The sequence below is a fragment of the Bactrocera tryoni genome, chromosome 2, assembly GCF_016617805.1.
Source record: "Bactrocera tryoni isolate S06 chromosome 2, CSIRO_BtryS06_freeze2, whole genome shotgun sequence".
Classification (NCBI taxonomy): Eukaryota; Metazoa; Arthropoda; class Insecta; order Diptera; family Tephritidae; genus Bactrocera; species Bactrocera tryoni.
In genome coordinates this window covers 79,893,955-79,918,610 of record NC_052500.1, presented here as the reverse complement: position 1 = coordinate 79,918,610, position 24,656 = coordinate 79,893,955, and the positions used below count along the sequence as shown (strand labels likewise).

Genomic DNA, 24,656 nt, shown 5'->3' with positions numbered 1-24,656 from the left:
TTTGCTTATTACTTTCAAATTTCAGAATGTAATGGTAAAAGTAATGATAATTGTAATTGTAATTGCAATGATAATTAGTATTGGCATGCTTGCAAACAATTTTTTTATACACGTTTTCTTGCCATTTTTTAATTTCGGAACAGAGGAGTAATAGTAATGACATTTGTATTGGTAATAGTAATTGTATTGGTAATAATAATTGTAATGGTAATATTATGTACTGATTTTTGGTTTATTTACTAACAGTCTCTAACTTGTTTGCTTATTACTTCCAAATTTCAACTTATAATGGTAATAGTAATGCTAATTGTTTGGGTAATTGTAATTGTAATGGTAATAGTAATCATTATTGGTTTGTTTACAAAGAATTTCTAACCTGTTTGCTTATTACTTTCAAATTTCAGAATGAAATGGCATTAGTAATTGTAATGGTAATTGTAATTCTATTGGCAATGATAATCATTATAGGTATGTTTATAAACGATTTCTGCGGACATCTTTTCTTGTTATTTTCAAATTTCAGAAAGTAATGGTAAGAGTAGTGGCATATTTAAAAACTATTTATGACTTATCTGCTTGTCATTTTAAAATTCCAAAAGTAATGAAAGGAAATAAGAGATAATTTCATTAGTTTACTGTCGTAAATCTTTACTAACTACCAATAATTAAATTAATAATTGTGTAATTATTGCTTGTAATTATAAGGTAATCATTAATTCATATTAAGTTCCATGAGAATTACTCGGATTTTTTCTCTTTTTTTACTTTCATAATTTTTTCATTTCCATCATGCATTCACCACCGATTGCATCACCACTGCACCAACCTATTCATAGCAAAGTTCGTGGTGCATAAATCACCTTCATATTAAATGCCATTTCAGTGTCATTCCATTGATTTCCAACCTTAACTAACCGTTTGTGGTCTCTTTACTAGCAATTGGCTGGCTGCTGTTTTGACTCTTTATCTAGCTTATGGGACGCACCTTGTTTTGCCAGACACCTGCTATACGTGACAAATACGCCCAAACTGTAGTGACTTGTAATCTAGTTGTGTTACAACTTGTCTACCCTTGTCACCAATGCCTTTTGTTGAGTTAATTATGTAAAGTGCATACTTTGCATACGTAGACCGACGGCGACCCACGCTTCATTAGCAATTGATTGGTTAAATTGTGAGGAGATTTTATTTATTAGATAAATGAAAAGCATGTAACGAAATCGAAAACAAGAAAAAAATCAAGTTTTGTGTTAGGTTTGGTGGAAATCGCGACAAATGCGATAAACAGTACAAGCTATTGGTCACATTGTTGAAGATTTTAAGTGCCTCGCCATTCGGTGGGTTCTAGGGATGAATTTTAGGGTTCAATCCAAATTCTATTTTTACTGATCGGAAATAGCTTATATTTGCCTATTTTCCGTCGCTTGGAAAACTTCGCTAGTGTCTTAGAAGGTTTTATGAGAAGTATGGTTTTTGACTAGATGAGATAGTGGTTTCTGTCTGTGATAATGAAATTTCTTGCATGCATACTAGTATTTTTGTATTTCTATGACCAGACTGGCATTAGAATTCTTATAGAGAGTTCTGTTCATTTTTTGTAGACGATCTGTAGTTAAAAAAACAAGTATTTGCCATATTTTTTTTAGTTATTTTCTTTATTTTCCCGGTATGATTTTAGTTCATAATAATAAGGGTTATAAGTTATGTTGGGCTCTACTCTGTGGCATAAAATTGTTTACTTCTAAGTTAAGATTAATTTTTTCAGATATTCGACTACTTTTAGCCTTTCATAGCGAAAGAGAAGCGATACTTTTTCAGCATCTAAAACTATTCTATAAGGTCTTCGTATTATTTTACTGATTTTACGTTTTGTTCTTGCATTAAGTGTTGAGGAACATTTGTTTCAAATAAGCTTTCAAATGGTTGTCTCGAGCCAATTCTTTGGAATGTGAAAAATTGTTTCCTTAAGGTACAGGAACGTCAAAAACTCCTAAAAATAGACATATATATACAAAAGTGATCAGTGTGATGAGCTGATTCGATATAGCCCTGCACGCCTGTCCACCAGTATTTGCGCGAACTACTCACTCACTTTATATGATATTGATCTGAAATTTTGTACATGCTCTTGTCTCCTAGAGAAGTGGCTAATTTGCTGGAATCGTCGATATTGGATCATTATTGTATACGAGTATAGCTGCCATACGAACTGAACGATCAAAAGCAATGTCTTCTATGGAAAACTTTTTTACTTGAAAAGATATTTTCACGAAATTGGACATGGTTTATTACCTGAGACTGCCGGTCAATCTGCGAAGAAATTGTTCTGGTCGGATGACTATAGCATATAGCTGCCATATAAACCGAACGATTAGAATCAAGTGCTTGTATGAAAAACTTTTTCATTTGAGAAGATATCTTCACGAAACTTACCATAACTTATTTTTTTATCATACACTATAATATCTCAGGAAATTTTTCAGATCGGGATACTATAGCATATAGCTGCCATACAAACTAACCGATGAAACTCAAGTCTTTATAAGGAAAACATTTTTATTTGAGGACATATCTTCACGAAATTTGGTACAGATTATTTTCTAAGACAGCAATACAATCTCTGCAAAAATTCCTTAGAGCGAAGCACTATAGCGTATAGCTGCCATGCAACCGATCAACATTAAGTTCTGGTAAGGAAACTTTTTTATTTTTAAGGGGTGGTCTAGGTGCAATTAAAATTAATATTTTGTGGTTTTACTAATATGTATATGTACATACATGTTTATAAATATATATATGTATATGTGTCTACTACTTACTATTGTATGCACTCTAACCTCATAACAGCAAACTTTACCACTAAATTAACCCAGCCAGGATTTTGTAATCATAAATGTAATTCTGTCACAAAAGATTAATGCTTCATACACACAAACACACATGCTATTTCTCATGTGCATACATATGTACATATGTATATGTATAATATGTATAAGCGTATGTAATAAATGCGCTACATCACACACGCATTTAATCAGGCAAAATGAAGCAATCAACTTTTTCAAATAAAAAAAAAAAAACTTTCTCTTAAATGTTCTTATGCACATAAGTATAATGCATTCACATTTGTGTGCGTGTGCGAGATTAATGAGAAACGTCATTTAAGTGAGAAAAAATTAATAACGGCAATCGGTTTGGGCATGGAACGGCATATAGACGCACATAAAGAATATTTAATAAGTAATTTCATGGCTTTAATTGTCTGAAGAGTGAAAAAAGTGAACGCAGAGACATACATACATATACATATGCAAATGTATACCAGTGTGTAGCTGAGCGTATACTATGCAGTTAGAGCAGCTTCAAAGCAAACAGTGTTGCAAGGCTGCAGCTTGCCAGAATTTGTCGCAAAGAAAAATGTGCATTCGTTATTTCATTTTTTTATTTTCAGTTTCAATTTTCATGTAATTTTTAAATGCCTGTATGTTTCTTTGTATTTTTGTGTATTTTTTAATAATTTTTTCGGAAGCAGCTGTCCCGCGCCTAAAGCGCTACTAGTCTCATAAATTGAATTCAAAGCAGCGATGTTTGGGGTTGTAAATGCATGTCTGTATGTACACAGATATATGTTTGATCATATGTAATATGTTTTAAGTATGTTTGTAATTATATACATGCAATAATAACCAAAAATATGCCATCAAATAAATTATGAAATATTACCACATCTTGCAACTGCTACTTGCACTTCATTAAGCTAATGATTTGATGTGCCTAATAAGAAATTATAATTTATATATGTATGTATGTATGAATGTATGTATGTGCACAGCGCTGAGTGCCGACAGCTGCACAACCCTCTATTACGAATCATTTTATGACTGAAATGCTGGCACATATGTAACTACCAAAATTCTATAAGTTGACACACTTACACCAAATCTAATAATTACAAACATATGTGTATGTATGTGTGTATGATAATATATAAATGCATTCATGTATATTTCATATTTGACTTTGCTTGAGCAGTGCTGATTTGAATTTATTTATTATCAAGCATTTTCTAGAGCGTCTAATTGCTGGCTTAAGTCACTTTACATGCAAGTCCACTGGCTCCATTCCAGCTGATCAGCATAAAACATAATTACTTAGGCACATACATATGTATGTAAAAACATATGTTCTACTAAGTTTGTCATGTGTCTTTGCGGTAAAGAAGGAAGCCCATAAGTATGTATAAATCGTAATAATCAGCAATGGGCTCAGTTTCAATTGGGTCGCAATTATAGAATTGCTCAATTGACCGAGTTATAAATACCTTTATGCGCTATATAAATACACAAGTATAGGAAATACATACATATGTGCCTTAATTTGTCTATACATATGTATGTATGTATATAAGTATATATGTTCATAGATAAAAATATGTAAAGATTAGAAATATTTTATCGCATATTGTCGCCAACTTGCTTTTCGAGTTACCCTAATTCGATAAAAAAAGTAGGTGTGTTTGACAATCTCATATATTAAAAGCGCTATTAGGTGCACATAGCTTCCATATAGATTTATAATATCGACACGGAGTAACGCATTTGAATTTGCATTTTACACCTTTTTATTCGAACGAATTAAGTTAGCATCCGTTTTTCTTTATCAATTATTAAATTTTTTTCACTATCAATTATTAAATGCTTTATTCCACAAATAAAGCTTATTCCAGATAAATTTAAAAACCACGATGCATATCAGTTAAAAATGCGGCACACAACAGGATTTTTTCTAGTCTTGCTCAGCAAAAATTAAAATTTGTACTTCTCAAACGGTTCATAAAAAAACCTCGTTCTCAATGGCAACTCACTGGAAATGATGGCAACCCACAAACCCTCCGCGGAAATTAAAAATCGAAAAGTGAGGTTTGTGACAATCTTATGATCAGAATTGGCTCGGACTGTTCCATTCAAAAACAGCGCGTGTAAACGGAATAGATAAATATTTCTGTCCTAGATTGGTAGAAGCTTGTTTTCTGTTCGTTGAAGTATGCTCTATATAAATCAATTAGTGTGTGTTTGAAAATGTTTATCTCGAGACTTTTACCATTGAACAAATTTACCAAAGAGAATCGTTGAAATATTGCAAAAGTGTTTTGAGTAGTCTACTCCAAGCCGAGCACAGGTGTTTGACTACCACAAAAAATTCAGTGAAGATCGTGAAGACATCAAAAACTTGCCACGTGCAAGTCGTTCATACACTTCTGTTACCGGTTAATATTTTGGGTATTTTTCTGTCTATTAACGGTTAATATTTTGGGTATATTTCTGTACATTAACGGTTAATATTTTGGGTATGTAATTTGTCAATGCTAGACTCGTATCAAGAGAACTGAATTTTTTGCAAAAACGATATCAATTGAAGGTCACAAAAAAGAAGCAGAGCTGAGACCCTTACTTTCATCAAACGTATCCTTACGACGAGAATGAATGAGAATGAAGTTTTCTCCAGACACGTAGTTCAGTAGATTTCCTGCGTTCTACTCTAGGTCAAACAGAGCTCTCAGTCGTACTGAAGCGGGTTGTTATTGTAGCGGCAGAATTCTGCTGAGTTCACAGTCCTTGACTGGATAAAAATCCGGGTCCGTTGCGTTAACGTAGACCCAACTGTCGTGCGAACGGTACCGAAGCTGGTCGTCGACCAACACCTGTTAAAAGCACGCGAGGCTTATTGGATCATTACCGAAACATAAGGCGGCAAGATTTATGTATATGTACATTATATTTTTGTCAGTCCGAGTTAGTTGTGATCATTTGTGTAATAATTAGATTTCAGGTACAATACCGATAGACATAGTCAGATTTGGAGAACTTAAGCTTTGTTGAATACAAGCGACATTATTTTAGTCCCTTGCATTGAGTTGCTATTGTATCACTTTTAAAATGTTGAAAGAAGTTCTAGGAGAGAAGTATAGTTCAGGTGTAAAAAGTTTAATAGAGACTAGATTATTTTTTTCTTGAAAACCAAATTTTGTAAATGTGAATATTTTCTTCTTTTAAAGAATTTGTATACAAGCCACATTTTTTTGCAATTAAAAATTGTCTAAAGGTTAATTGCATCGTAATGAAACCACAGAATTGCAATTTTTCGATCGATTATAGGATTTTGTGCTTTAAATCCAAATATAAAATGTTGACTTAGGCGCTTTTTGAAATGAAAGATTAGTGTGGCTTTAACCAGCAAAAATTTAACAACACAATATTAAATGTCCTCTCTTTTTAGGCTACTAGTTAGCACTGCAGTTCGATTCAGTAGCTACAGCACGGTGTAATTGCTTGATATAGTAAAGAGCATAAGTCAAAATTGTATAATTTTAATTTTGAACTGATTTTTTCAGATTTTGGTGACAATTCCATATAAAATTTGTGAAACAGATTTGAAGCTTTAAAAAAATTTATGGTTTCTTTGACTACATAAAATGCTAAAAATGCGTCTGTTGGCGTTACATTAATACTTTTTATAAAAGAAATGTTGCCAAATACTTCATTAACCTTACGAACGCAATAAACCTGTACGCTAATTAATAAAAGTAAAATCTCAAGCCACAAAAAACAACACAGGCAACACGAAAATTAATGAAATCAAGTTTTTCACAACCTTCACGCACTGAAACGCCAACAAATGATCGAAAAGCCGCCCACGAATTTCCCTTAAAAACGAGCTTGACATGCGAGTCACAGAAAAACACGCACACAGCGACACAAAGGCAATAAGCTCAGCGTTTAATTAGTAATATTTAAGAAACGAGCAACTCAAGATCAGCTAAATTGCATGTGTGTGTGCGTGAGTGAGCGTGTGACTGCCGCAATGACAGTGTGTGTCGAAATTAAATGGTTCCACATGATTAACACAGCAATTGCGTGCAATTAAAGTGGAAAGCGAACGAAAAAGATGCGACTGCGTAAGAAAATCTTAAAAAAGAAACCTCTAGCTCTATGGGCGTGTGTGTGCGTGTATGTGTGAGCAAAAGAGTGAAGTGTCGAGAAAAGTAGAAAATCAAAAATAGTTACGAAATAACACAGTCTAGCGATTTGAGGCCAACGCAAGTCAGCAGCCAGCAGTTAGCGCGCCAGACAGTCAACCCATTAGACAACAACAACAGCAACAAAAACAATATGAGTGTTGGCAAAAAAAAAACGGTCGGTAGCGTGTGACATTTCGTCAAGTGCATGAGAAGTATGCGAGTAGGCTGGCAAATGATAATGAATGCGTTGATGATGACAAAGCTGCTGACGCTGCTGTTGTAGGAGATTATGAGAAATTGTTTTTTTTTTGTTTGCAATTTCGTTTTTGCGCTCGTGACGTTTTTAGCTACTGTTGCCCAGGCAAGGTGACGCGTGTGGCATTTGGCATGTCTTCGCAGTGTGCGCGCGTGTGTGTGTGTGTGAGTGTGCGTCTTAACGTCTGCTTATGTCACGCTTGACGTGAAAGAGTGCTCATTGTTCGAGGCAAGTACCAAAAAGCTACAAAGTATCATTTTAACGAGAAATTATTTACTGCAACAAAAACCCAAAAAACGAGATACATACATAGTTTTGCTTGGGTTTTAAGCGATTTTTTTGTTCTTTGTTTTACATTTCGACCGCAAAATTTTTTTTTGTGCGTTGGCGAGAGAGTTAGCCCTGACACTGTTTGCACATTTTTTCTATGTTTCTATTTTCTTGTTTTGTTAGTTTTTTATTTAACTGAACTTTTAATTTTTTTGTAAAATTATTAGTATAAATATTTTTTCAGAATTTTTTTAAATTTTGTCCTTTTATTATTTGATTTTAAGGTATTCTAATTAGAATTTTTTTACCATATTTCAATATTTTATTAATTTTAGTTTTTAATAATTCTTTACTTTTTCTCTTTTTATATATTTACCTAATTTTTATTAATTAATTATTTAATTTTTTTTAAATCCGGTTTGCTTAAGTTTTTTTACAATTTTTTCTTTCATAATTACTATTTTTGAGGCAACTTAACTGTTAATTATTAATTAATTTTTTTTTAATATATATTTTTTCTTAGTTCGGTAAATTTGTCCTTTTATTAGCTTATATTACAGTATTATATTTGGAATTAAATTTTTAATACTTTTTTTATTTTTCAGACTATAAACAAATTTTCTTAATTTTTGTATTTTGTTAATTTCCATTAATTTATAATTTCTTTTTAATCCTTTTTGCTTTTTTTATAATAATTAGAATTAATAAAAATAAATTAATATTAATAAATAAATTATTATTAATAAAATTAAGCTAAAAAACATTTAAAAGGTGTTAAATTATTATTAAAAAGTTTAGAACGTATTAAAAAATTAATAAAAATTATTTAACATTAATTCAATTATCATCGATAAATTAATTAATTACTTAATAAGATTTATTATTTTTTTAATTTAATTTTTTTATACCCATATATTAGTTTAAATTTTTTAATAATTAATTAATATTTATGACTTTTAATTACAAAAATAAAGCATAAAAGCTTTAAAACTCAATTAGAAACTAATAATTTAATTTTTTTATTTAATCTTTTTTATTATTAATTCATTTTTATTAATTTTTAAATTATTTTTTAATACCTTTTTTAGTTTAATTTTTTAATTATTGGTTAATTTTTATTACTTTTAATTACAAAAAATAAACCATAAAAGCTTTAAAATGCAATTAAAAACCAATAATTTATTTTTTCTAATTATTAATTAATTTGTATTGATTTTTTAATATATTCTTAAATATTTTATTTTTTTTTTCACTACATTTTTTAAATATTTTTTTTTATAGTATATACATTTTTTATTTTTTCTTCTTTTGTATTTTGTTTATTATTCATTATTGTTTTGACTGTATCATCATTTTTTCTCTAAAACATTTGCATACGTTTGACGCACGTTTATTACGTTTATTTAATTTAATTTATTGGTTTCCTTCATTGGCGTCAAACTTTTTTGTCATGTATCTGGTACTTCCTCAGCAGCGGTGCCCATATCACACCAGCTGCCAGCCGCTGTTTAAAGCGGCGCGTAATTTTTAGATGATAGCGAAAATTAATGCCTCTTAAATGATTCGCACTAATTTTCTTGTGATTTTTGCTCGCGTTTGCTTCAAATTAGTTGTGAAAATATTTGGCAATTTGCGAAATTTTAAATGATATCTCTTAATGGACTATGAATTATTTTAAATGCTTGATATTACCAGCTTTTTAATTACAGTCAAATTTTAGAAATTTTTTAATATAAATTAATATGAAATTAATTGTATAAATTAAAATTTTATGTAATAGAAATATTAATTTTAATACTATTTTCGATGATTTTAGGGCCAACCAGTGAAATTTTTAATAGATTAATTTTTTGAAATAAAATAATAAAAGGGTTGAAAATGAAAGTAAAATAAATCATGATTTTTTTTTCAAAATACCCGAATAAGTTCAGAGATACAACTAGAAAATATTAGTTAAATGGTATTTGAAGTAGTTCAGAAATATATTTATAAGTAAAATGAAATAATATAGCCCAATACAAAACATATAAAACTAATTAATAATTATTCTATTATTTAAATAAAGAATTAAAAAAAAATGTAATATTACAAAAATATTAAAAATGTTCCTACTATATCATACCATATTGTTTATTGCATAGGAATAAATTTCATCCTTGACAATAATTTTTTGATTAAAAAAAAATAGTTTATTTTTATTTAAGAAACAATATTTTGAAACTTTTTTCAAGTGGAATGACATATTTAGATTTCCAAACACTATTTTGTAATTTTTAAATCAAAAAATAAGATAAAGGTCATTTTGGAATTTGAAATATTTTAAATCCGAAAAAAAAATTATTTTGAAATTTTTTTAAACAAGAAATTATATTTTATAACTTTTTTTAATTTGAAGAAAATTTTGAATTTTTTTAATCATCAAACTCAAATTTGGATTTCTTTAAATTAAGAAAAAAATTGGAAAGTTTTCTAAGGGGGAAAATATTCATAAATAGTATGTTTCTAGCAACTTCTTTGAAAAAGAGAAAACTATTTTGATTTTTATTACTTCTTCGAACTCAGCTTTTCAATTTAAAAAAATATATTTGTATATTTAGAAATTTTTTAAGTGAAGAAGAATTTTTATATTTTACATTTTTAAGTGTAAAAAAATATTTTTTAATAAGAAAAATTGGAATCTTGTTAAAGTAAAAAAACCAAATAATTGGAAATTTATTTAGAAACTTAAACAAAATTATTTTTAATTTTGTTTTTTAAGTCTTCAAATAAAAATATTTTTGAATTTCTTTTAAGTGAAAAAATATAATTTAGAACATAAAAAAACTGGTTTGGAAACTTTCTTTAAGTGGAAAATTTTTTTAAAATTATATTTATTTCCTCAAAATGAAATATTTTGAAATTTTTAAACCTTAAAGAAAGAATTTTGCATTTTATTTTGAATATTTTTCAAGTAGAATAAAATTAATTACATTTTTTATTTAATTTTTCAATAACAAATTCACAATTTTAGAAATAAAAAGAATAAAAAAAAGTATGTGTAGTTGTTTATGTGAATAAAAACTAAAATCTGTACAAATAATATTACAAAAAAAAATATTTTGAAATTAAAAAAGAAAAAGTATTTTGTTGTTTTTTTTTTGATTTTGTTTTAATCTACTCAGTTTACAAAAAAATTTACATATATCATTTTTCAAAAAAAAACGAAAACAAAACATGAAACGTCTAAAATTAAAAAAAAAATCGAATCTCGCTCTAAAATACGGATTATTTAATTTAATATAATTCAACTCATTGTAACTTCATCTAACTTCCGTGCATTTGAATACAATATATAATTTGTACTTCTGCATACCACACACCACTCACATTCGTCACATACTCGCCTGACCTTTCGTAGAGCACCCATCTACGTGCCTCACTGCCAACTAAGACAGTCTGCGCCAAGTAACTAAGAACTGGCCTTGCCAACTCATGGCGAATATTTGGAAACCTTACTAGTGTGCCACCCATGCATAGGCACGCACACACCGGCGCACACGTGGGTGCGTGTGTGTGGGTCAAATGTGTGCGTCTCCCCAATTCTTTTCAAAGCGAAAATTTACCGTCAAATTTGGGTCTTGGTCAAATACTCCGCAGCTTTTCGGCTTTTTTCGCAAATACTCGTACTAAACTTATTTCTGCTGCCAACGCTGTGCAGCCACACGCTTGAGGGCGTTTATGTGCTAATCAGAAAACAGCGCATAGAATACAACAAAACAACAACAATACATGTTGTTGATAATAATATTTATGATATTGCAGCTAAATGTATGTGTGTGCGTGTGTGTGTGAAATGTAAATAAACTCGACAGCATTTAATGCGCGTTAAACACTTTCAGTTCGTGTCGTCGTGAAAATTTGAAACTCGCCACGCAAAGTTCTGAAACATTTCTGTGTCAAGTGCACGTTCGTCAAGTCGTGTCTTGTGGCACCAACTGTCGATGCGCGCGTATGCGTGTGTGTGTGTGTGTGCTTAAGTGCGCACAGGTGGAAAATGTAGCGCATAAAGCTCGCAGTTTTTTATATTTTTTCACATGGAAATTTCATATTTTATGTATTTTTAATTTGGTAGCCCTCGCTTGGCACTCTGTGCTCATGTGTAGTGTTTCGTAGTTTCACTCGTTGAACTTTGTACGCGGCGAGTGGTGAAACTTTGTCGATTTTGTGGCGCTAAGTAGCAAGTGCTACGATTTTACTATACTTTTTTTGCAAATTTATTATTTTTATTGTTTGCGAATTATTTTTAGCAAAAATACGCGTGAAAAATCTAGTCCGAATTGTATTTTCAGTGAAAGCTAAGATTTTCTGGGTTTTGTTGGGCAATAAACGTCGTGTTCTTATCGGAAATATTACCTAGATGATACTTTCAAACCAGAAATTCGGTTCAGTTAGTTAAATTTCGTCCACTTACAACGATTTCTAGTACAGTAAGGCTTTGTTGTAAAACCGGTTCACTACCTTTTCCATAATGAGAATGAATATATGAGCTCTGAAGTCGAACTTCTTAAGAGTAATCGAACTGAACTCAAATAAATTCAAGCCCAGACTACCAATTTTCAACCACTTTTTGCAATTAATATCTAGGAGCTTCGCAGCTCAAGGGTCTAAATAAAGTATCTAACTTAAATATCCAGTCGCTCTTAAAGTTTGCAAAAACCATTAATGTTCTATATAACGAAAAATTCAGCTGAAATTAAACTGAGATGACGAATGTAGGGCATTACTAAGGGAATATAGTTTTGAAAATACGTTGTCAACGGAGCGACAATTCATTTACAAGCGAATCAGCCGTTAAACAGCTGTTATTCTCAAATTTGGTAGCAACTCATGTGCAAAGAGAACAACCTTTATTCGCGAGAGCAAAGTAAACCAGGCCTCTAGAGTCAAAAAAAAAAGAAGTTCACTTTCCATTCATCAACCAACGGCTGTTTCAATTGCCAATATAAGTATAATTTCTGATCCATAAAACTCAGAGAATTTTTCATCGTAAAACAGCGTCGTTTACACACAAGCTTTCACAACATTTCTAACGCGCTACGCAACGCTTACGCCGTCAGTCACTCAGCTGCTCACTTTGATAACTTCATACGCATTTTTCAACCTTGAGATAAACAACGGTCTACATAAGATAACACAGAGACACACATTTGCTCACGGCGACGTGCAAAATCTTGCAAAAACAACACTAACATATCATTCACTTTCCATTTTTGCAATTTCTTTTCAATTATGTTTTATGACGTTTGTGCTGTTAACTCAAACGTGCTGAAACGTTTATTAGAAGCGCGTACAGACGTGTGCAGAAATATATGAACTTTCATTTCAATTTCGCCTTTTGGCCCACACGCACACTTGCACGTGTTCTTTGTTGTATTTTTTATAATTTTTGCTATATTGCTGAGTGTTATTGTGTTGATAAGTCGTTAATGTTTGTTTTTCTATCTGTTACCTGCAGCCATGCGAACTTTCAGTGCGGTTTATTTATGATTTAATATAATTTCTAACAACGCACGATCTTATCTTGACTCGGCTACAACATATAAACATTTTGTTCCTCATACTTAATTTGCTGATAAGTTGATACCGGTCCGATAAGTTTGAACAAGAAATAAGTGCGAAAATTCCATTGATAACTAATGCAGTTATACTCGAAAGTTGTTGGTAGAACTTACTGAAGTGGTGTCTACCTGTGTGAGTAGTACTCAATATGTAGAGTTGTACTCAATAGACTTTGGAATGATAAATAGTACTACTAAGGAAGTGAGTAACTGAAGGAAGGTTTAGTATCTCTGTATAGAAGTCAGAAATTCACAAAAATTCAAACAACTCTCTTTGTATCGCACATCGTTGGAGAAAAATCAGTTCAATTAGTCCACCGATTAGAAATAATGACGAAAAATTAAAAACGCCGTGTCTGCTTTTCCGTCACAACCATCAAGGCATACGGTTCATACTTATTTTGTTATCATCTCTCGAGAAGTATGGATATTTATGTATACATATGGTAGGGAACTTTCTAGATAATTCGCCAATTAGCGAGATTCCTTACAGAACTCCCACATATAATAGCCTACTGAACTAAATTGTAATGTTCATTTAAAAAGAAGGTTTTAACAGAATTAATCACCACAGTGGGCATAGTGTTCCACAAGTTCATGTAAACAATATGCGGAAGCAATACATCACGCCGAAAATGTGTTCTTAAGAAAACACACACTTTAGATGTTTTTAAAATTGCTATTAAAGTTGCAGACTCATAAAATTTTAAGCTCTGCCTTAATATCTCTCCTCTTTGGGATATAGTTCACTATGTCGACTTTCGGTTACTCTCTCGTTTATCCTTTCGGTTATACTTCCGGTTATCCTTCCGGTTATCCGGTTATTCTTTCCGGTTATCCTTCCGGTTATCTTTCCGGTTATCCTTCAGGTTAACTAATTATTTACTCACCCTTTGGCAAAAACTTAAAAGAGCAACGCCGCAGAAGCAGAATTTCGCAACAAAATAGCCATTTAACTTAGTTTTTTTTCATTCAATAATACTGTAATAATCACAATAGCGTGCGAGTGTTCCACAAGTTCATATAGTAAACAAATAGCGGAAGCAATACATCATACCGAAAGTATTTGTTTGCGAAATCACACTGTTTATAGGTCGTTAAACTGCTTAGCAACAGTTTTCTCAACACATCACTTAAGTCACCTTTGATTTCTCGCAAATAATTTCAAAACTCTCACATTTTGCAAACCACATCACACCTTCGTTTAATAACTCAAATATTGACAGACAATTTTGCAAGATTGCGGAACTTTTAATTGCCACAGCCCGACATTAAACAGGGTGCTAACAAATGCCTTTATTGGACCGTTATTTGTCAACAAAGCCGGCGAAACGAAAGGGTGTAGCACAGAAATCACACGCTTTAGTGGGAGAGTGACGACGGCAGTAAAAGTCAGGCGCCGAGAAAAGCAAATAGAGTGCGCTAGAAACGCAAAAGCGTATCGAAAGTAATTTACGAAGCTTACAGGAATATATACAAACAATTATGGAGATAATATGAAATTAGTGTTCTCTAGCCCTCTATTTCATCGCATCTCATGTTGTTTCCATCGAACCTTATTACAAATAACTTCAAAAATAGTTAAGATTCATTTGACATTTCGCATGAAATACCGATTTGTCATCACACTAAAAAACAACGGTATTTTCAGACAACACGGGGAAACACAACGGCAATGAGTATTGACGTCTAATCAATGACATTGTTTACTTATAAATCCATACAGCCAATAAATGTATGTATGTAAATATTTATGAATAAATACACTCATACAATCGTGTGCAAATAGCGTTAGCTTCCCAAGTTCAGCAGCATCGGCGCATTAATTAGCGATTTTGCGCGTCCAACAGCAGCGACGAGCGACAGGTGTAGAGAGATTTCAATGCCGGAGCAGATGCTACAACTCAGTCAGCGAGAGTGCGGTAAATAGAGAGAGAGGTAGGGGGATAGAAAATATCAGCTATTAACTACTTAATGCTTTATTATTCGGAAATATTCAGCTCCACTCGTATATCATGGCACTTCAAATTTGCATAATATTGATAATAGCTTGTGTTTTTGCAATTGTTTTGTAGTAAATAATAAATTAGCCAGAGTTTTTTCCGACTAAAATTGAATGACGCTTTGAACATTTTTTGCTGTCCTCCTATTACTCTCTTTCACTTATATTTGTTTTTATTTTTATTTCTTGATAAAAACTTTCGCACCATTTCGCATTTCGCTTCGTTTGATGGTTCTTTGATAAGTGATAACCGCGCGGGGCGGCTACCTATCTGTTGTTGCTTGATAAGTGGCGCTAATGACTGCTTCGCAATTTTGCTAAATGAGTACCAAACTGCGTGACACAGGGTGACACCTTTCAGTAACGGTATTGCGTTGCTTTTGTTGACTTGCCGTTGTGTTATCTATCGGTCATTCGAGCTCGTCGGTGAGTGCGCGCACCCCTGACGTATTAAAGCAGCTGAGCGCGTGTAGAAAATGGTATGACAGCTAGCTGAATGGGTTGTGGGAATGCGGAGGGATGACTTTATACGAAGGTATATGAGAATATCGAGCTTCTCAATGGGGTTTTCAAGGGACGAAGTTCAATTATAACTAATTTGAGACAGCAATGTGAGGTGTCTTCTACGAAAATTCAATTTTTTGATATATAGTATTTCATACATTTACATCGGTATCAGAATATTTTGCAGTTGAGAGTGCTGTTGTTTTCTTAAGAGAGTATTATGGGTAATTTTCAGATTATTTTCGCTTGATAAACATCTTCAAGAGATCATTTGAAAATCTCTTATCTACTTTCATCACACAATTTCAAGTTCTCATAGAACTCCGAACCGTCTAAGAGACTCTAGATCTTAATTCGTTAGATTTCTAATCGACTAAGGGACTGTAGATCTAACCAAAAACGGTTAAAAAATGTAGTAAACACCATCGAAGTTAATCGATCGCATATATGTACATACATATCTCTTACATATTTGACGAACCTCTTTGGAGAGCATATTTGTTTTTGGATTGCTTGGAGTTTTCAATAAAATAAATAATAATATGTTTTTTAGTTCCTTAGAAGAGTGACACTAACGAAAACTCTCTAATAGGAAGCTGAATGAACATTTAAGCTTCTAAGTTAGTAATGCTCAGCTGGTGACTAGTCTGAGATTGATTGAGCGCAAACTGGATCTCAACGGAGTAATAAGCCTTCTTCCAGTACTATATTGAAAGGAGTTAAGCTAATCCGAAATTATATTTGAAATCTTTGGTAAAAGGTTTCAAGCAAATAGTCTGGTATCAAAGTATATCTGACCTATAATGGAAGCAAATAGTCTCGTATTAAGATATATTGGATCTATAAAAGGTCCAAGAATACTTGAATCAACAAATGATTTCAAATAGAAGCTTATCTGAGCACATACATACATACATTTATAAAATCTGTGGTTGCAGTTCTAAAGCAAAAAGTCTCTTTTCAAGGTATTTCGGTTCTATAATGGGTCGAAGAATCATTGTATCAACATATGTAATCAAGTCAAAGCTCTTCTGGCTTATATAGGAAAGCTTTGCTTTCAGTTGTAATGCAAAAAGCTTTGTGTGAAAGTATTTTGGACCAATAACGGAACGAAAAAGCGTTGAACCAAAGAAACATAGTTATATTTATAGTTATATTGTTATAAAATTTAAGGTTCTTCCAAAAGATTCGACAATTCTCGCTTACGATCATGCAGTTGAGATAACAATACCTTCTTCTTTAAGTGAATTAATAAATCTTTCTACATTTTCTGCTCTAAGCCGATTAATTATACAGCTAAAGGAGGTAAATTAAAAGGTCGATCCTAACAGGAATCTCACTACAGAAGGTCAGTCAGTTGTGGTACCTAAGCAAAAAAGAGTACATCATCAAAGAAAAAAATTCATAATGTAGACTTCTTCTATTTTGTGAGAAAAAATAGATTTTTACTCTTTTGATAATTCTTGGAAAATATTTTAAATATTGCAAAGCTGCAAGAAGTTAAAGGAATTTCAAGAATACTTCATAGCCTAATGGAAAAAATATTTCCAAGTAAAAGTTTATATTGGAAAAGTATATAGAAATTGTTATATAAGCAAAATTTGTAGAAAGTGTCCTCTAGGAAAATAAGTTAGCGCAGAAATCTGGCATAAAGAACTTATGTCCAATATTTACAAACTATAATTTTTAATACATTTATTAGTTAATATTTTATATAACGATTTTAGTTGCCGTAGACACCCAAAAGGAATGGCTTGAGTGGCAATCACGCCATAAAAACAAAGCAAAGCGGCTCAACTTTATAGAAAATTTCAAGCTATTTAGGGAAAAATCCAAAATAATATATGCTAATAGTGACATCATCAATACATTTTTCCTACAAGGTTGCTATACAAACAAAATAGCCAAGTAAAAGTTAATAAAACTTATAAAAAAACGTATATAAAATTACAAAAGTCCATAAACAAGAATAGCGAATGGATTTCAATGCCTTTAAAAACTACAAAAAATAATCGAAATGTATTAGAAGTTTTCCGAACTTCGCCAAAGGCAACTAAAAGCATTGAATTGTGCAGTATTTCCAATGGAACTTTGCTCTTGTTGTTGTTGCAAACACAACTATAATATAAACGTTTACGAAAAAATTTGTTTGCCTTTCATATAAAGTTGGCTAAAATCGTGGCCAATTTGCCGCCAATCTTTGGCATAATTTCCAAGCACAATTGTGGGTATTTACTGTATGGGTATATTGTATGTAAGTCTGTATATGTGTATCTGCCTACGTATGAGGTTGTGTTTGTATGCAAGTAAATGTGTGTATGTGTGTCTGTGTTTGCGTTTTAGCATGTGCGGCAAATCGTGTTTTTATGCCACAAACTTTGTTCTTTTTTCCCCCAAACCCACTAATTCGCTATATTTAGCTATATTTGAAGGCAAAACAGGGGGAAAAAATAAAATAAAAATGCAGTAAAGATTAAAATCAAATACACATGCACACATACATATAAAAGACACTTACGGCAGGAAATCAGTTCAAAGTCAAAGTATTTAAACGCCAATCAATAGGGCAGCAATGTTGGCAAACAAATCGATGTACTCGCATATATGTATGTACAGTTATGTGTATTTATGCATATGTGTGCACATATATTAACATATCCTTGCTTGTGTATGTTTTTGCAGCAGCTGCTTTGTTTAGTACATTATAAGTGAGTAGTAGAAAAAATTTTGAGAATAGAAAAATATGATAAAATGCAAAAAAAAATAAAATAAAAAGAGAAACAAGAAGAAACGTTAACTTATCCTGAATTGAAGATAATACCCCTCACAGCTGCCTTTGTTAGACCATAAAAGGGTATAAGAGGATATTTTTCCTGATTTTGAGCTTTCAGTTTATGAGGCAGCTATATGCTATAGTGGTTCGATCTTAACAAAATTTTTTGGAGTTAGTAGCAATACCTGAGAGAATGATCAATGTCGAATTTCATGAAGATACCTTCTCAAATAAATAAGTTTTCCATACAAGGAATTGAATTTGACCGATCAGTACGTATGATCGCAATACGCTATAGTTGTCCAATCAGGACCGTTTCTTCAAAAATAATAGCAATGTTTTATAATATTATCTGTGTCAAATATCTTGAAGTTACCTTGTCAGATAAAAAACTTTTCCATACAAGTACTTAATTTCGATCGTTCAGTTTGTATGGCAGCTATATGCTATAGTTGTCTGATCAGAACATTTTCTTCGAAGATTATACCAATGACTTTGAATAATATCTGTGCCAAATTTCTTGGAAATACCTTTTCAGATAAAAAAGTTTTCCATACAAGCACTTGATTCCGACCACCCAGTTTGTATGGCAGCTACATATGTATATGCTATAGTGATCTGGCATCAGTATTTCTGTCAAATAAACAGCATCTTTATGTTAAAAGGAGGTGTACAAAAATGCATGTGCGTATCTCAAAAATGAAGGACTAGTTCGTATATTTATAGACAGGCCTACGGACATGGCTAACTGGACACGGCTTGTCTCGGTGATCATTTATAAATATATATACATATGTATATACATATGTGCATACTTTATAGGATCTCCGACGTTTCTTTTGGGTGTTACAAACATCGTGACAAACTTAATATACCCTGTTCAGCGTATGAAAAGGAAAGAATAAAGAGTTGTGAAAATATTGTTTGTTTGAACGAAACCTAGTTGCCTGTTGCTTATTCAAACCAAGCGATAATAATTATATAATTATTAATAACAGTTGATAATAATTTTTTATAAAATTTTATCCGCAGGGCATCAATTATTCCTCACCATTCTAAAAGGAATATATGTAAAATATTGCCCTCAATTCACTTCTTTGCGACTTTTGCTTCTTTATTTGCGTTTTATCACACCACAGAAATTTTAGTACTGCAAAAATATGGCAAAAAAGTAAAAAAAAATAAAAAAGTTATCAATATATTTTTGCATTATCCAAGCTTTTTATTGCGCGATAAATTTTAATATTACTAAACCTAATGTTTTTGCTCATTAAGCGCCTGTTGTAAATATGTATGTGCTCGTGGCTAAGCTTATTGGCATCAACAGAGAAAGACGCCCCTTTTTTCGTCACGATGAGATGATATAATGAAATCATTACTGACACATTAAACTTTGTGACTGTAACGGCAATTAACCTGGGGTTGTGATGCTGCAAGCGTGTTACTCGAAACTTAACTTTAGATGACACATAAATAATGTGGAGTTGGGATTAAATAAATATATGTATATTTTTCTACAGGTCATAGGAGGAATATAAGCCAAATATAATGTAATATTATATAAAAAATAGTATATATGTATATTAGATAACCAAATGAAGCTTATGAAGCACATTTCTTTTGATCACAAATATACATAGTTATAAATTTTTTTCTACTAAAACTCTTTCTATTAAAATTATCATCTTTTTTCCTATTACATCGCGGAATTTTCCTGATATTTTTTAAATAAATTTCTAGTCTGTTTTTACATACCGCCGCTTCATATACACACTTCTTCTTGTGGTTCAGTTTTTATTGAACTTTATTTCAATCTATTCCCTGTCTTTTGTGGTAAACTTCTCAGAAGCTGCTTCGCACTATCCTTCTCTAGCGATTTGCATACATTAAAAAGGTTGTGTGCATAGTTTCTCTTTCTTTCTTTGCGGCTAATGCAGTTTGTTTCCAATTTTGCCGCACGCATGCAAATTTTATAATGGAAAACTCAACCACGATACCCACTTCAAAGTATTCAGTTACCAAAAGTAACCCCTGCGGCCTAAAAATTCAATTTGTTTCTTTAATACCAAAACAGTTAATGGAAAGGATCGATTATAAGAGAGGCAAATCAGGTAGGTTGTAAGATGCCAAGTAGAAGGTATTGCAAATTAAGAGTAGGTTGCTAAATAGCCTCGAAAAACCGCACATATTCATGGAAGGAGCACATTGAAGAGAGTTTTATTTCATCATATGTAATTGCAACAATAAAAGGTTTCGTACTCTTTTATATGCATGGATTGTTAGCCTAAAAAACGGCCTAATAGTCAGCAGTTCCGTAGTTTTTGTAATGTTTCTATGAAGAAAGGTTCTGACGTTAGGATTAATATTCCGATTAATTTCCAAGATGCGGAGGAAGGATGAATAACATAAGTTTGGAGAGAGTTTCGATTATTCATTTATGTTGAAAATTATTAATCGAAACTCTCTCTTTAAAAGTCATGTTATTCACCCTTCTTTCGTACTCGTTTATATCAGTGGATTGGTAGACCAATAAACGGCCAGGAGTTGAATAGTTGTTATAATCTTTCAATTTTTATGTTAAAACCACAAAACTATTACTTTTTCAACTCATATAAGGCTCTACGCTAGTGCAGGTTAGCTAACCAACACTTTAACCACCGGTTATAAAATTTCTAATACTACTGAGCTGATTTTGATTTTTACGGCACTTTAAACAATTACTTATTTTAAACAACACTTTAGCCATCAGTTAAGAATTAACCACCACTGGTTTTATGTACAGTGTAACAATTAAAAAACCAAGAAACTACTACATTTTCAACTTTATAAGCCTTTTCGCTAGTGCCGGTTAGCTAATAACTGACACATTAACCACCGGTTATAAAATTTATTATATGAATAAAGAGAATTTGGGTTTATACAACATTTTAAACATTTAGTTCACTTAACCAGCACTTTAACCAATCCTTTAACCATCAGTTAACAACTAATCAGCGGCTAAGTAAATTATATTTTTAAATGAAAAACAATTTACTCACCTATTTCAAATTGGTGTTCGTAGTCTACCTTGTGGGTTTGAGCTGACGCTGTTATATCCAAATGTTTTAGATTTTTCGGTATTTAATCCTATTTTTGATGATTTGTTTATCTTTTCACTGTGTTTACACGCTAAACACTTGAGCAAAAAATCAACTTTGATTTTATTTATAAACTTTATATTTCAATTATGAACTCTTTATGGCAAAAGAACACACTGCACTCTTTAACAAATATATTTTATATTTTTTATAAAAATGTACGAACGAACTTTTCTTTAACTGCTGCACAGAATACACTTTTGTCGTCGATAGATATGAACTCTTGGGCTGTGGAGGGGATTTAAGATTAGAAGTTGAAATATATAAAAACAAACATAATTTGAGTGATAGAAGAGTCTTCAAAAAGCCGGTTAAACCAAGTATGCGTTTGACAGCGCTGCTACAACAATGCGAGTTTGGTAGAGAGTGGCGCTATAGGGCTTTTAGGCTGCCAAACTGTAAAGGATGTGCTGCTGAAATTTATTTAAATTACTGAAAATTGTAATTAATATGATTTAGTATATTGTTATGTGCTTTTTTCTAAGCCGTAAGGCCTAGCTACCAAAAATTTTTCACAAACTTTGCTTTGCTCTCCGCTCCTTTACACACTTTTAGGGATGCTGTTTGTATTTTATTATTTTTTTTTGCTTTTGTAATCTGTATATTATTCCTGCACAGAACTCCACTTTGCACACTTCCAACTCCGTTGCACAACTCTGGCAGCCACTAGCTGCGCTCTTCCGGCTACATTTTCCTAACTGTTACGCAGGAAATTCTGTGCGCCTTCTCGCTCGCACCGCACACCACCAAACTCACTAACTACTTCTACGGCTCTCCGTAAAAAGGCTGCTGGATATTATGCTACGGCTGCCAAGCAACACTGTTTTTTGTGCGCTTTATTGCTGTTGTTGGCGCTGAAGTTGCATGGCGAGTTGCAAATTCGGGTTTTCCACAGTCTGTAGGGGAAGCGAGAGGTAGGAGGCGCACCAGTTGAAGTTGGTATACCAAAATATCACTTAGCCGTGTGTGGCTTTGTGTTGGCGACACTTTGGCAGATAATTTGGTGAAAATGTTTCAAAAATGCCAAGAAATTAAAATTAAAAATATTTTCTAAAATTGTTGTTGTTAAATTTTATTGTTGCTTGAAAGCTTGAAAGGCCCCTACCAGCGTCCAATATGCTGCAACTTTTGCGTTATTCCAGCGCGTCTGCAATTACAACTCTGTTTGTCGATATTTGGACTTCCTTTAGCAACAACAACAAGCACAACAACACATGTACACACCGTGAAATGTAAAATGTGTATATCTGCATCTTCGGCAGTTACTTAACCAGCGAAGGATGCACAAAAGGGATGCAACAACAATAAGCAATAACAATTCGCAGCGTTTGCCTGCAGCTTGTTGTGTTACCATCCAATTTATGATGTTTTTTTTTTGCTTGATTTTTGGTTATGTCTGCTTGCCTACCTAAGCGCAGACATATAGGTAGATTTGAGACTGATTGCTTATGCTTAGCTATATTTCTAAGCGTGTTTATTTACAAATCCAAATACATATGAGTGTATGTCTACGTATGCGTCTTCGGAGAATATGTGTGTATGAACGTTGGACAATCGGATATAGAATTTCATTTATCTCTCTATTTGCTTGTGTACAGCTACAGTTGTGAGCAATTTTGTGCAAGAAACAGATATTTCAACGATTTGTAGTAGCAGACCGTTGTCAAATTTTACTTGTATTATGAATTTCTCAAAAATATGAGATTGCTTAAAGTAATAATCATAGATAGCAAGAATATATCAAAATTTGCTAATAGAACATATGCCAGCTTACAACGAAAAAGGAAGTATTTCATTAAAAAAAATTAAAAATAAAAGATCGGATTTTATAAAAAAATTATTAATTAAAAAATATTTCATATCAAAGTATTAAATAAAAATATTTAATACGAGTAAAATAAATATTTCGACAAAAATATTTTATCAAACAAAAAAGTAATTTGACAATTGTAACAAAACAACAATTTTTTTAAAGAAATTTTATCAAAAAAGTTTATATATTTTGAGAATTTAATAATATTTTGCCGATTTTATAAAAACAAATATAATTCCAACGAAAATATTTTGTCAATTTTATTAAAATAAAAAAAAAAATATTCACCAAAAAAAGTTTTTTTAATCACAAAAAACCGTCTCAAATTTTCGCAATAATTTTTTTTTTCTTTCGATTTTTCGGCAAAAATATTTATTTTTTGTGCGCCTTTCATTTGTTATATTTATTTTTCACATTTATCTCACATAAATGTTGCACTGTTTATAAAATTACAACAACATTCAGTCACTTTTCCAACTAACTTATTTTTCACGTAAATTTCTGATTACTTTTAATGCACACAATTGGTTTTTAATTCTAAAAAAACACGCTTTCAACACTCTTTGTCACTTTTCCCTTAACAATTGGCAATTTCCAGCATTTCTCATGCAAACATATCCAAACATATCGGTACTACGTGTACTCGGCTTAGTTATGCTTTTCATATAAATTTTTATGCTCTAAAAAATCAACGAAAAAAATTGTGAAAAACTCTGTTCTTCAATAATAAACAGTAAAATAGCAAAATTTCATTACTTTTTTTACTCTTTTCTTTCTTGACACATTGAAGAAGAAAGAAACAACAAAATGCGAGTATTTTGTATCTCCGCGTACTTAAAATCCCCACAGTCGCGTTTAACGTCCGGAACTGAACTGAATTTAAACAGTGAACACTGTCGTGTCTGCAGTCGTCGACTCTGGCTGTCGCTGTTGGCAAGCGTCTAGCGGTGAGAGCATCCAACAAGCTGAGCGACCCGCAGCCCCAATGTGCTCCCAATACGCAGAAAAAAATAACAAACACAAAATATTGAGTGGCGAGCGCCCAGCTACAGCGCCAAAGCTGGCATTTAGCTGCTACAATAAAAAAAGTCGTTGAGAAAATTTAACGTCTGCATAAAAATAAAAACGTTCAAATTACTTTGCAGCGCGCGTCGCAGTCGGCGCTCTCTGCTAAGGCGCTGCGCGCAACCAAATTCAGCGTACAATAACATGGCGTGCATGAAAAATGCCTGAAAACGTGGCTCCACGCCACCACTCGGCGCTGTGCAGTCGACGTCAACGCTGAC

At 32.1% G+C, this 24,656-nt stretch overlaps 1 protein-coding gene across 3 annotated transcripts in view; it reads right to left on the bottom strand.

Moving 5' to 3' along the window:
- LOC120768512 (dual specificity tyrosine-phosphorylation-regulated kinase 2) overlaps positions 1 to 24,225 on the bottom strand; it is a 161,807-nt gene extending 137,582 nt beyond the window's left edge. Inside the window, exons 1-3 of one of the 3 annotated variants that reach the window (XM_040095238.1) lie at positions 24,127 to 24,225; positions 22,321 to 22,322; positions 21,459 to 21,785 (exon numbers count right to left, since the gene is read on the bottom strand). The gene's annotated coding sequence lies outside the window, so the exon portion shown is untranslated. Of the gene's footprint in view, positions 1 to 21,458; positions 21,786 to 22,320; positions 22,323 to 23,658; positions 23,711 to 24,126 lie in introns of those variants that run through there. The other 2 variants (XM_040095237.1, XM_040095239.1) reach the window with 2 other exon arrangements.
- Positions 24,226 to 24,656: the final 431 nt, after the last annotated feature.